Source organism: Budorcas taxicolor, chromosome 6 (assembly GCF_023091745.1).
Source record: "Budorcas taxicolor isolate Tak-1 chromosome 6, Takin1.1, whole genome shotgun sequence".
Lineage (NCBI taxonomy): Eukaryota > Metazoa > Chordata > Mammalia > Artiodactyla > Bovidae > Budorcas > Budorcas taxicolor.
In genome coordinates, this window is record NC_068915.1 from 75,277,346 (window position 1) to 75,290,591 (window position 13,246).

General features: G+C 36.4%; 1 pseudogene; it reads left to right on the plus strand.

The window, feature by feature from the left end:
- The first annotated feature begins 541 nt into the window (after positions 1-541).
- The window catches only part of LOC128049521 (condensin-2 complex subunit D3-like), a 94,182-nt pseudogene continuing 81,477 nt past the window's right edge, over positions 542-13,246 (plus strand).

Sequence of the window (13,246 nt, forward strand, 5' to 3'; positions counted from 1 at the left end):
GGACGTAACATGTTTCACTTTCAGGGTATCATCTATCATTGGATGATATTGTTGAAGATTCCACAAATTACTCAATTTAGTTTTTACTATTGAATGACTGCAAAATACACTATTTGTAAATTATTTGACTATGTATCATACCTTATGAGTGTGTGCAAACACACAGAGCCAAGTGCATCTTCCATGTTCAGTAGCAATATGGAATAAGTTAGTAACATAATTTATAAGTATTTACATTTAAAAATCCCAAATGAGACATCTATTAGTCCAAAATATTTGAAATAATGTTCTTAAAAATGTTCTTTCAGTATTAGAATGAAAACAATCTCTAGATAAAAATGTAAAGAAAAAAATATGGGACTGAGATTCCCCAACTTTCATTTAAAGATATATAAAATGTTTCCCTAACAATATAGAGTTATTGTTAATCCACTCCCAACTCTTTAAATTTTATGAGAGCTTGAAGGGAAATTTTAAGAAATTCTTAATAATGATGTTGAAATTTTAATTCAACATGACTCATAGGGGAACAGGTATCAAGATGGCAGAGTGGGAGGACATGGAGATTATCTCTCCCTATAAACACATCAAAAGTACATCTACCTATGGAACAATTCTCACAGAAAACGTAGCTAGAAACTGGCAGAGAAACTCCTATACAACCAAAGCTGTAAGAAAGATTTCCAAGTGACGTGGTAGATGAAGAAAGGCATAGGAACTCAGCCCCTAAGAGGGGTCTGAAAGGGAGAAAAAGTTTGTATGGGCAGACTCACTATAAGAGTAATTGGGTCAGGCCACACAGGGAGTGTCCCAATCCTGGTGTCCTACATGGAGGAGACAAGCCCCCTTGGCTGTTAGGAGAACCACTTGATAAGACCAAAAGTGCAATAGAAGCTATTCTACTTTTGAGGAGTGCTTGTGCCCTGGCTTGGCAACAATCAAAACAGGAAGAGCTTTTCAAAGGCAGCTGCCACCTTCTTGCATTCCCTAATCCAAATGGTGTGACTAACCTGGCCCTGCTCACTCTACACCACAGCCTGGCATAAAGTCTGAACCAATCTGGCCCTGGGAAGAGAATCAGTCTTTCTCTAAAGACCAGGGGCCCTGGGTTGTGACCCAGGTGGAATGGCTGTGAGCATCGTCAGTGCTCTCTGGGGTAGTACTACAGGATCGCTGCCTTGCTTCATCTCCTGGCTCAGCAAGAGGGTTCCAGCACCACACTCCCACTTTGATAACCCAGTGAAATTTTCCATGATAAATGGAAGCTATTTATGAAAAATGGACAAATTATAAGTGATGAGTATTTTAGATTCATGTAAATTCTGGACATGTCTTATGATTGTAAAGGATAAGTTCTGAGAGCAATCTTTAATAAACATCTACCTTATCCATTATATTTATGCACATTTAAAACATTAAGAATTTTTTAATGAACCAAATTTTACAATTTAAGGCATTCAAACTTTATCTTTGTTGTTTCATTTTATTTATTCAATCAGTCCTAATCAAGCACTATTGCTTTGTGGTGGGAGGCAGGGGGTTATAGATGTTGTAAGTATGTTTGTTTGTGAAATAGACTATGTATCTGGGAAAAAAGTCTGTTCTTTAATGTAGACTTCATGTGAATATAGAAATAAATAAATTTAAAATATTAATAGCATCTTTAGAATTTATGAGTTATATACCAAAGAATAAGTCCCTGTCTTTTCCACTGTGTACTTTTATTACACACTTGATTATAAAATGAGGAAGGGGTTAGTTGTGTGTTATTTTGTGCTATTATCAATGGTATACTATCTCATGAATTCCAATTAAAAAATACAATCATTTTGTTGCCTTACTATGTCTCTTTTAACAAAAATCCACTTTGTAAATACATAATTAGATACCCTTCTATCAAACAGTAAGCAATTCTATCAATTAGCCTTTTAGCAACCTACTACATGATAATCACTGAAACAGGAAATGGTGGACAACACTGCCACAATCTCTCCCTGTAAATTTTTAACTGGGAAACTCAGGTTTAAAAACTAATTATTATAATTATTGAAAGTTACTCATGTGCTGGTGCTCTAAAGGAATAAGTACAGGATTTTATATAAGCCTAAATTCAGGAAAACAAACTTACTCTTGGGGCATAAGAGTCAATGGAAAAGTATTCCTTAAGGAAATAATTTTTAAGCTATATCTGAATGATGAGAAAAGTTTATCAAGGTAAAGAGAGAGAAGACTAGTATTGGGTTGGGTCAAAAAGTTTGTTCAGGTTTTTAAATTCAGTCAGTTCAGTTGCTCAGTCGTGTCCAACTCTTTGTGACCCCATGAACCGCAGCACACCAGGCCTCCTTGTCCATCACCAACTCCCGGAGTTCACTCAAACTCATGTCCATCGAGTCGGTGATGCCATCCAGCCATCTCATCCTCTGTCATCCCCTTCTCCTCCTGCACGCCGCCCCCCCCAAATCCCTCCCAGTATCAGAGTCTTTTCCAATGAGTCAACTCTTCTCATGAGGTGGCCAAAGTATTGGAGTTTCAGCTTTAGCATTTTTCCATTACAGCATATGAAAAAAACTTGAACGAACTTCAGTTCAGTTCAGTCACTCAGATGTGTCTGACTCTTTGCGACCCCATGTATTGCAGCACACCAGGCCGCCCTGTCCATCACCAACTCCCGGAGTTCACTCAAACTCACGTCCATCGAGTCGGTGATGCCATCCAGCCGTCTCATCCTCTGTCGTCCCCTTTTCCTCTTGCCCCCAATCCCTCCCAGCATCCGTCTTTTCCAGTGAGTCACCTCTTCATCTGAGGTGTCCAAAGTTTCAGCTTTAGCATCATTCCTTCCAAAAAACACCCAGGACTGATATTGTTCAGCAAATATTTCATATATATGAATACTCCAGGTAAGATAAAGCATGATGGGTTTTAGACACTGAAGTATCATATTTTAGGTGTTGTGAGAGGTCTAAAATTGGTTTGAGAACAGAATACAGAGGACCAGAACTAAGTAAGTTTGGAAATGTAAGCAGAACTCAGATCATGCTTGAATTCCTAGACTCTATTAAGTATTTTCATTTAAATCAACACTGGCTCTCTGCTGAAGTGTATTAAACTGAAATGTGGCAAGAAGAGGCTCACATTTTAAGAAGTCCACATTGGATTGAGGTGGAGAAGTGAGTAGCTACATGAAGACCAATTGTAATATTACAGCTATAGCCTGATCTAAAGTGGTATGGTCATAGTGAACTTTCACAGAAATTCTTTAGCTGAGAAAATTCAATTTTTGCTCATTTCAAACTGAAGCAATATTTCTTCAAGAGCTAGTACACAGCTAAACAAATTTACAAGGTTCCTTGGCAGTTAGGTTGAGCCATATGACTGTGTGCCAGCTAAGGAAATATGTGTAGAAGTGATTGGCACCTATTCCAGCTTTGGCTCATAAAACCATCCCACCTGTTTTCTTCTGTGTTTCTCCACAGGAGATGTAGGAAACAAACTGTTGAATGTGACAGAGCTACATCAAGCTGGATCACTGCCAGCTTTTTCACCTGCCCAGTATTATCATCTGAGCAAACATATAACACATTTGGGGCCTAGTTATTACATCAGTTGGGTAATGCTAACTAATATACAACCTAGAATTTAATTTAAAACACAAAGCAATTTTGTACACAACTTTAAAATCAGTTAAAGACAGTTGGTCATGTGTCATCCAATCTTTTTTACTTTAAGTTAATAACTATCATTATCTAAGCATTTTTCTTTTTTTTACTCATAATAGTGACATGTCACTTCACCAGCGCTATTTGCATATATTGTTCACAATATGCCCTTATGCTATTTTCCAAAAGGAAGCTTTTACTGAGGTAAAATATACTATTTTAGTTTTCTAGGATTGCTATAACAAATGACGGCAAACAAGGTGGCTAATTGAAATTTATTAGCTCATAGTTCTGGAAGCTGGAAGCTTAAAATCAAGATGTCAGCAAGATTGGTTCCTTCTTGAGGTTTTAAAATAAATAAAAATTATAGTGATTCTCTTCTATCTTCTTGCAATTACCAGCTATCTTTGACACTCCTTGGTTTACAGCTGTATCACTCCAGTCTCTGAGTGACATTCTCTCTGACTCTGTACCTTTGCCTTTACATGGCCTTTTATAAGGAAATTGGTCATTGGATTTAGAAAAGACTTTAATATTTTATTTCATTTTAACTTGATTACTTCTGCAAATGAAGATCCTATCACCAAATAATGTCAAATTCACAGGTGCCAGGGGCTGGGACTTCAACATCTCATTTTGGTGAATACAGACCAACTGATGACAAATACACACAACAAAATTCGGCCATCATAAAAATATAATTTTATTATCTTTTTACTATAGAAATCATAGTATGTAAACACCATCATACTCATAATATAGAATACTTTCATCACCTTAACAGCTTCCTCCTGACACTTTGCCATTAATATAGCACATATGCCAGTCCCTAGCAATTACTAATCTGCTTTCTCTCACTATGATTTTGCCTGTTCTCACTATACTTAGTTTCTATCACTCAGAACAATACCATTACGGTTCATCTATACTGTTGTGTGTATCTGAAATGTGTGCTTTTTTTGTTGCTGTGTAGGTTTCTGTTCCAATCCCAAATAAAGGCAATGCTAAAGAATGTTCAAACTACCACACAATTGTACTCTTTCACACACTAGCAACGTAATGCTCAAAATTCTCCTAGCCAGGCTTCAACAGTTTGTGAACCGAGAGCTTCCAGATGTTCAAGCTGGATTTAGAAAAGGCAGAGGAACCAGAGATCAAATTGCAAATATGTGTTGGATCATAGAATAAGGAAGAGAATTCCAGAAAGACATCTACCTTTGCTTCATTGAATATCTAAAATCTTTGACTGTCTAGATCACAACAAACTGGAAAATTCTTACAGCATTGGCAATACCAGTCCACCTTACCTGTCTCCTGAGAAATCTGTATGCAAATCAAAAAGAATCAGTTAGAACCAGGCATGGAACAATGGACTGGTTCTAAATTTGGACAGGAGGTATGTCAAGGCTGTATACTGTCACCCTGCTCATTTAACTTATATGCTGAGTGAAAGTGAAACTGAAAATGAAGTCGCTCAGTTGTGTTCGACTCTTTGTGACCCTGTGGACTAGCCCGCCAGGCTCCTCTGTCCATGGGATTCTCTAGACAAGAATACTGGAGTGGGTTGCCATTTCCTTCTCCAGGGGATCATCCCAACCCAGGGTTCGAACCTGGGTCTCCTACATTGCAGGCAGATGCTTTATCCTCTGAGCCACCAGGGAAGCCCCTTGTGGGAAAGTACATCATGTGAAATGCCAGGCTGGATGAAGCACAAGCTGGAGTCAAGATTGCTGGGAGAAATAGCAACAACCTCAGATATGCAGATGACACCACCCTTATGGCAAGTAGCAAAGAGGAGCTAAAGAGCCTCTTGATGAAAGTGAAAGAGGAGAGTGAAAAAGTTGGCTTAAAATTCAACATTCAAAAAATGAAGATCATGGCATCTAGTCCCATCACTTCATGGCAAATAGATGGGAAACAGTGGAAACAGTGAGACAGTTTATTTTCTTGGGCTCCAAAATCACTGCAGATGGTGACTGCAGCCATGAAATTAAAAGACACTTGCTCCTTGCAAGAAAAACTATGACCAAAATAGACAGTATATTAAAAAGCAGAGACATTACTTTGCCAACAAAAGTCTGTCTAGTCAAAGCTATGGTTTTTTCAGTAGTCTTGCTTACAGGGTAAAGCATCTGCTTGCAATGCAGGAGACTTGGGTTCAATCCCTGGGTTGGGAAGATCCCCTGGAGAAGGAAATGGCACCCCACTCCAGTACTCGCTTGGAAAATCCCATGGATGGAGGAGCCTGGTAGGTTACAGTCCATGGAGTCACAAAGAGTTGGATACAACTGAGTGATGACACTCATGTATGGATGTGAGAGTAAGACCATAAAAAAGGCTGAGCACTGAAGAATTGATGCTTTTGAACTGTGATGTGGGAAAAGACTCTTGAGAGTCCCTTGGACTGAAAAGAGATCAAACCAGTCAATCCTAAAGGAAATCAATCCTGAATATTCACTGGAAGGACGGATGCTGAAGCTGAAGCTCCAATACTTTGGACACCTGATGCAAAGAGCTGTCTCATTAGCAAAAACCATGATGGTGGGAAAGACTGAAGGCAGAGGAGAAAGGGATGACTGAGGATGAGATTGTTGGATGGTATCACTGACTCAGTGGACACGAGTTTGAGCAAGCTCCGTTAGATGGTGAAAGACAAGGAAGCCTGGTGTGCTACAGTTCATGTTGTGAAAAGTTGGACACAAGTAAGTGACTGAACAACAACGAGGTTTCTTTGCTTATGTTTATTCCAATCACTATTTCAAACTTGTATGCCACTGGATTAATTTTTAACCCCACTGTTCTTCTCATTCTATTTGTTATATATAACTGATCTAATTTACATAAAGTGTTTTAATAAATATTATTTTATAAACATGTAGTTCAAATATCCTTCTTTAAATATGCATATCCTATCACTGAATATCCTATCACATTCCTGAGCATTCCCTCCTATTATATGATCCAAATGATCAGAACAAATGAACTATACCACAGTTTATTAAATTTTCCACATAGCATGTTTCTGATATTAAACATATAATCAAACACCACTTCCTTCCTTCACTCATTTAAAGGCTTTTCCATTGAACTTTCCTAATTATTAAATCCTTCAACTTCCATATCAGTAATTTCTATTCAATATGATGCTATTTTTCCAGCCACCTCTCATTACTGAAATAATATCAAAGGAATCATAGTAGAAAGAGTAGGAAATTTAAAGGAGACTTTAGATATTTTGATAATAAATGGACAGACTTCTATCATTATTGAAGTGGAGAAGTAATGAAGAAGAGAGAATGAAGATGAGAGTAAGTTTGTTTGACATGATATAGATAATTAGATTAGAAAATAATTTAACATTAGAAATTTGACATATAAGGAAAATCTGCTACTTCAGATCCTTTTAATCATCATTTTCTCATTTACCTCTCAGAATAAAACCAAATAGCAACTATCAATATCAGTCTTTCCCATCATTAGAAAACACATTTCTGAGGAGCTGAATTACTTAACTCTACACATAGGGTCATTTTGAGTAGGATAAACTTATTTGAAATAAACAGGATTAAACCAATGAGAATTTATTATTCAGCAGTAGCTTTTATCATTTTTCATTACAATATATAGCACAGAGAAAATACACAGAAAAAGTGTACAACCTAATGATCCAAAGAAAAAAGAATATTGCCACCTCCCCAAAAGATATTTCATTATCACTTTCATTTTATACATCTTCTGGCTTTCCCCGAGAGACATATATTATCTTAATATTGGGTAATAGCTTTCTTGCCCATCTCAGTACAACGCTAAAAGCTATAGTTTTATTTGGCCAGTATTTTGTACCTAATGTAAATGTAATCATTCAGCATGTACCATTTTCTATCTGGATTCTTTTGTTCACCAAATATGTATAAAATGTCACTGTTTATAACTCCTTTGTTTTCAGCTGTATAGTATTCCATTGTATTTCTTTATAGCAATCTATCTAATTTACTCTTAGTAGGTATTTTAGTTGTTTTCTGGTCTATTTTAGCATTCTCATGACAGCTTTAAGAGTCTTGATGCACATACTCATGAATATCAATTGGGTATATATGTAGAAATGTAATTGCTGTCTCATACACTCTTTGCAGATTCAATATTCAGTTCATTTCAGTTCAGTTCAGTCTCTCAGTCATGTTCAACTCTTTGCAACCCCATGAACTGCAGCACGCCAGGCCTCCCCATCCATCACCGACTCCCAGAATTCACTCAAACTCACGTCCATCGCATCAGTGATGCCATCCAGCCATCTCATCCTCTGTCATCCCCTTCTCCTCCTGCTCCCAATCCCTCCCAGCATCAGAGTCTTTTCCAATGAGTCAACTCTTTGCATCAGGTGGCCAAAGTACTGGAGTTTCAGCTTTAGCATCAGTCCTTCCAAAGAATACCCAGGACTGATCTCCTTTAGAATGGACTGATTGGATCTCCTTGCAGTCCAAGGGACTCTCAAGAGTCTTCTCCAACACCACAGTTCAAAAGCAGCAATTCTTTGGTGCTCAGCTTTCTTCACATCCCAACTCTCACATCCATACATGACTATTGGAAAAACCATAGCCTTGACTAGACGGACCTTTGTTGGCAAAGTAATGTCTCTGCTTTTTAATATGCTGTCTAGGTTGATCATAACTTTCTTTCCAAGGAGTAAGCATATTCTAATTTCATGGCTGCAGTCACCATCTACAGTGATTTTGGAGCCCCTAAAAATAAAGTCTGACACTGTTTCCACTGTTTCTCCATCTATTTCCCATGAAGTGATGGGGCCAGATGCCATGATGTTAGTTTTCTGAATGTTGAGGTTTAAGCCAACTTTTTCACGCTCCTCTTTCACTTTCCTCAAGAAGCTCTTTAGTTCTTCTTCACTTTCTGCCATAAGGGTGGTGTCATCTGCATATCTGAGGTTATTGATATTTCTCCTGGCCTTCTTGACAATGTTCAATGTTAGCAACCTGCAAATGTTTGTCAATAATGCCAAATAATTTTCAAAAGGAAATTTTAACAATTTATATTCCTTCAAATATTATATGGGGGCTCCCACTGCTCTGCATTTCCACCATCAGTTTGTCAGATTTTTACTTTTCCTTCTTTTTTCTTAATATTGGTCATTCAGCTGAGTATACATTGGCATTTCTGTAATTACATAGCATTTTAATACCTTTTTGTATTTATAAGCTAATTAAAATAATTTAACCATAAACTGATTCTTTATGTCTCCCTTGTCATGCTTTGTCACATCCAATTCTTTGTGACCCATGGACTGCAGCCCATCAGGCTCCTCTGTTCTTGGGATTTTTCAGGCAAGAACACTGGAGTGGGTTGTCATTCCCTTCTCCAGGGGATCTTCCCGACCCAGGGGTTGAACCCCATCTCCTATGTCTCCTGCATTGCCAGACAGATTCCTTACCACTGCACCACTTGGGAAGAAAAGTTTAGTACTTTTTTTTTTTTTGGCCACACCATGTGGCATGTGAGATCTCTGACCACAGATTGAATCTGGGTCCCTATAGTGGAAGCAGAGACTTAATCCTTGGACTGCCAAGGAATTCTTTCTTAGACTTCTTAAAATTAGGTTCTTGATTTTTTTATTGCTTAAGACTTCATATAAGTTAGATATAAGACTTTTATAGGTTATATGAGTTGAAAATGCCTTCTGCAATTGAGCAAATTGCATTTCACTCTCTTAACTATGTATATAGATGACAATTCTATGAAGCGAACTTATTCTTATTTTAAATGGTAGTGATTTTCCTTACTATCCTTTTTCATAAAATAATAGTATATTTATAGTGATAATATACTCTAAGATTTTTGCATCTATATTCATGAATTATGTTCTTTTAAAATTTTACTTTCTTATAATATCCTTATCTGATTTTTGTATCAAAGTTATTTAAGCCTCATAAAATGAGTTGTGGAATGTTCTGACTTTTTTATTCCTTAGGAGATATTCATAGTTTAGTAGAATTTATCAATTTCAACATTTGTTAAAGTTTATGAGTGAAGCCACATAGATGTAGAAGTTTATTTGTGAAAAGATTTTAAAATTACAGACTCAGATTCTAAAATTGATACATAGCTATTCAAATACCTCTTCTATCATTTTTGTTCTGGCACTTTCCTAGGAATGTATCCATTTTACCTAGTATTTGAAATATATTGGCAAATAATTGTTCATAACCATCATTTTCACTTCTGGCCCTTGCATTCCATTACTCCTATAACCCTGTTCTTTAACCCCATGTAACTACTTTCCTCCATTGCTACATTGAACCACCTTTATATTTTTAGATTTGACCAGTTTTGCATCCCTGGATCTTGTACCGTCTTTGCTACTCTCAGTAAAACTTATTATCTCTAGTTTGGACTCGTACAGTACTGTCCTAACTTTTTTGTATTTTTGTTACCTTCAAATGCATCCTTCATGCTGCCACTGGAATGGTAAAAGCAGAACATATATATAATCACACTTTTGAAAAGGGTAAGGTTTTCCAACTTTCTACATTATAAATTCTAGTAAATATTTCATGGGATATTTTTTCTCTGCATTTACCAGTTTAATTCATATTTTATTTCAGTGCAGCCACACTAACCTTGCTGCTGCTGCTGCTGCTAAGTCGCTTCAGTCATGTCTGAATTTGTGCGACCCCATAGACAGCAGCCCACTAAGCTCCTCTGTCCCTGGGATTCTCCAGGCAAGAATACTGGAGTGGGTTGCCATTTCCTTCTCCAATGCATGAAAGTGAAAAGTGAAAGGGAAGTCGCTTAGTCGTGCCCGACTCTTAGGGACCCCATGGACTGCAGCCTACCAGGCTCCTCCATCCATGGGATTTTCCAGGCAACAGTACTGGAGTGGGGTGCCATTGCCTTCTCCGACACTAACCTTAACCAAAAATAATTAGCTGACCATTATTTTACCAACAAATCAGGTTAATATAAGGCTTTTTATGGCTTGATGTGTTGATATGGATTTAAGCTATATCATTTCATTAATTGCATCTTGTCATAAGTTTCTTGTAGGACCTGCTCCTATTTATCCACTTAATTCTTTAGATTGTCTTCATATCCTTGATTCCTAGCTCAGTAACTCGCATCACTAAAACATTCAAGAAATATTTATTAATGTGATAATTGAATAGGTGAACAAATAAAGTATTTAATTTAATCAAAATCATTCTGATAATACAGTGGTTCATGGCAGGACAAGGAATTTTGCTTAGCACTGGTCATACAAAAAGAATAACAGTGAAGGAATTAAAGTCAAGATGTTCCTGACTTCATTTTGATTACCTTGTAATGTCATTAGTATCATGCAATAGTTTAAAGCTAGTGAGCATGCCACATATATTAAAAGTTTCTTGAGAAAAAAAGGCAAATATTAAGTGATTATGAAAACTATAAGATTTCTAAATGTTTAAAGTTAGGTTTGAAAATGTCTTATTCATCCTATTAGTCACTGAAAGATATTATGTATTAATGTCTCTCTTTCAAACAGTTAACAGAGGAGCAAACATGTATAGAGCAGATTGGTAGCACTCTGGAAAGTTAATATCCATTAGACATTGGTTGCTACAGCTATGCATTGAATAAGCTAAGTAAAGATTGTACATGATATTTAATTTAATTATTCTTTGTTATTTTATTTTGTGGGTAATATTTGTGTGTTTTCTTAGAAAAACTTTCTTCATATAAAGCACCTGTGAATGAATTTCAAAGACTTTGGGAATTTTAATGTTTAGTAGTTGGATTATTTGCAAATTCTACTTACACCCAATTTTTTTACCACTGCTTCTTAAATACTACAGTCATTTATAAGTCCAAAATGGATTTCGCCTTTCTTCATGTTATCATCTGCCTTGTTATCAAAGTGTATATCTCTTACTTCATTCTGTACTTCTAAGAATTCAGTGCCTCTCCATCCCCTTCAAATTAAGAAGCAAACTCCTGAGGATAACACACAAACTCAGTTATATCTCAGCCCTTTTAAAACACTTCCAGGCTCATTGCTTTCATATCCTCTCTGATCTATACCATAGACATATTGGAGGCACCATATCCCAAGGACACTCATTGTTTCTTGCCTTCATGCCTTTGCACGTGCTTTTCTCTCTCCTTTGAAGGTTTTCCATTTTCTAACGCCAAGATATCCCTGAAAGGTTAAATTCCCAGTGGGATGAATACCTTTCCTAACCTACTAATTGGCATCAAATGTTCTTCCCAAGGCTTCCCATGGCAATACTGAATGCTACTTAGAGTATATAAATAATATCACAATGATCAGTATTCCTTTCAAAATTTTATTCAATTCTGTACTGCTAGAACAAAGCACAGCTCCAGGAAGTCCCAATCATTTTCTTAAATGAATAGGTGAATACATAAATTTTGTGAACATGCACTTACACAGGGCCCTTACTGCTCTGTAAATAACTATTTTCCCTGCTCTTTCTCTTTTCACTTTTCTCATTATACCACAGTTACCATCCTGTGGATACATGTTTCATTCATGTGCCTGTTGTCCCTAGTAGATTCCAGCAGTTCACCGTCAGTGCTCCTTTGCATCTGCGAGCTTCCCTTCAGCTCTTCGTTTAAATAATGTTCCATATGCATTCCTCAAGGTTTATCGATTCTGCTTTCCAGAGAGTGTCCTATACTTCAAGTGAAGAATTTGAAAATATGGAGATCATTAAAATAAATTCCTGTGTTTTGGCCAAGTTCAGTCACAGTGGTGTAGTTGTTTGCAGATTTCAGCCTGGAAGCACAGTTACATAATACAAGAAATTGAAAGAAAGCATCTAAACTACAGGTTGATAAAAGAATTTTCTGGGCCTTAATTTCAACCAGTTTAACTGCAACAGGAGAGTAGCATTTAAAGTCAAAGTTTAAAAACTCAAATACATATTAATGGAATTCATTACTGCAAAGAACAGAGGTTATAAATAAAAGTTATATTGCAAGTAAAACAAATCCAAAATATGAAGAGACACTTGAAATCTCCCCAATATTGTGGTATAATTTGATTTAGTAGTTTCATAAATGCTCCTGACTTTGTATAAAGTATCCAATAAATTCCCAAAAGTTTATATATTATGTCTCAGAAACTTAGATAATTAATGTAAATATGACTTCAAAATTTTTATCTCTGCCTCAGAACTTTATCCTAAGGATGAAATCCTTTTAAAAAACACATATATGTATATATATATATATATATATGTGTATATATATACACATATATATATATGATTGTCTTATACATATGCCAAAAACAGAATTTGTGTCAGCACTCTTTGTATACCATCTCCCCTTGCCACTTTAATTATCTTAATTATTGGAAATTTCCTCAACTGAGAACACCATGTATAAACCATCTCCCTCTCTGCTACACACATCACCCTTCTGTCATCAAATCTGATGAATTCTACAGCAAAACTTTAGTGTATCTCCAGCCTCACTCTTAGGGACTTTTGTGCTGCTCTCATTTTTCCCTGGGTAATTAAAATATACTTCCATTTTCCTTGTTTTTCAGGTTAAACTCTTAGAAATCACATTTTCCT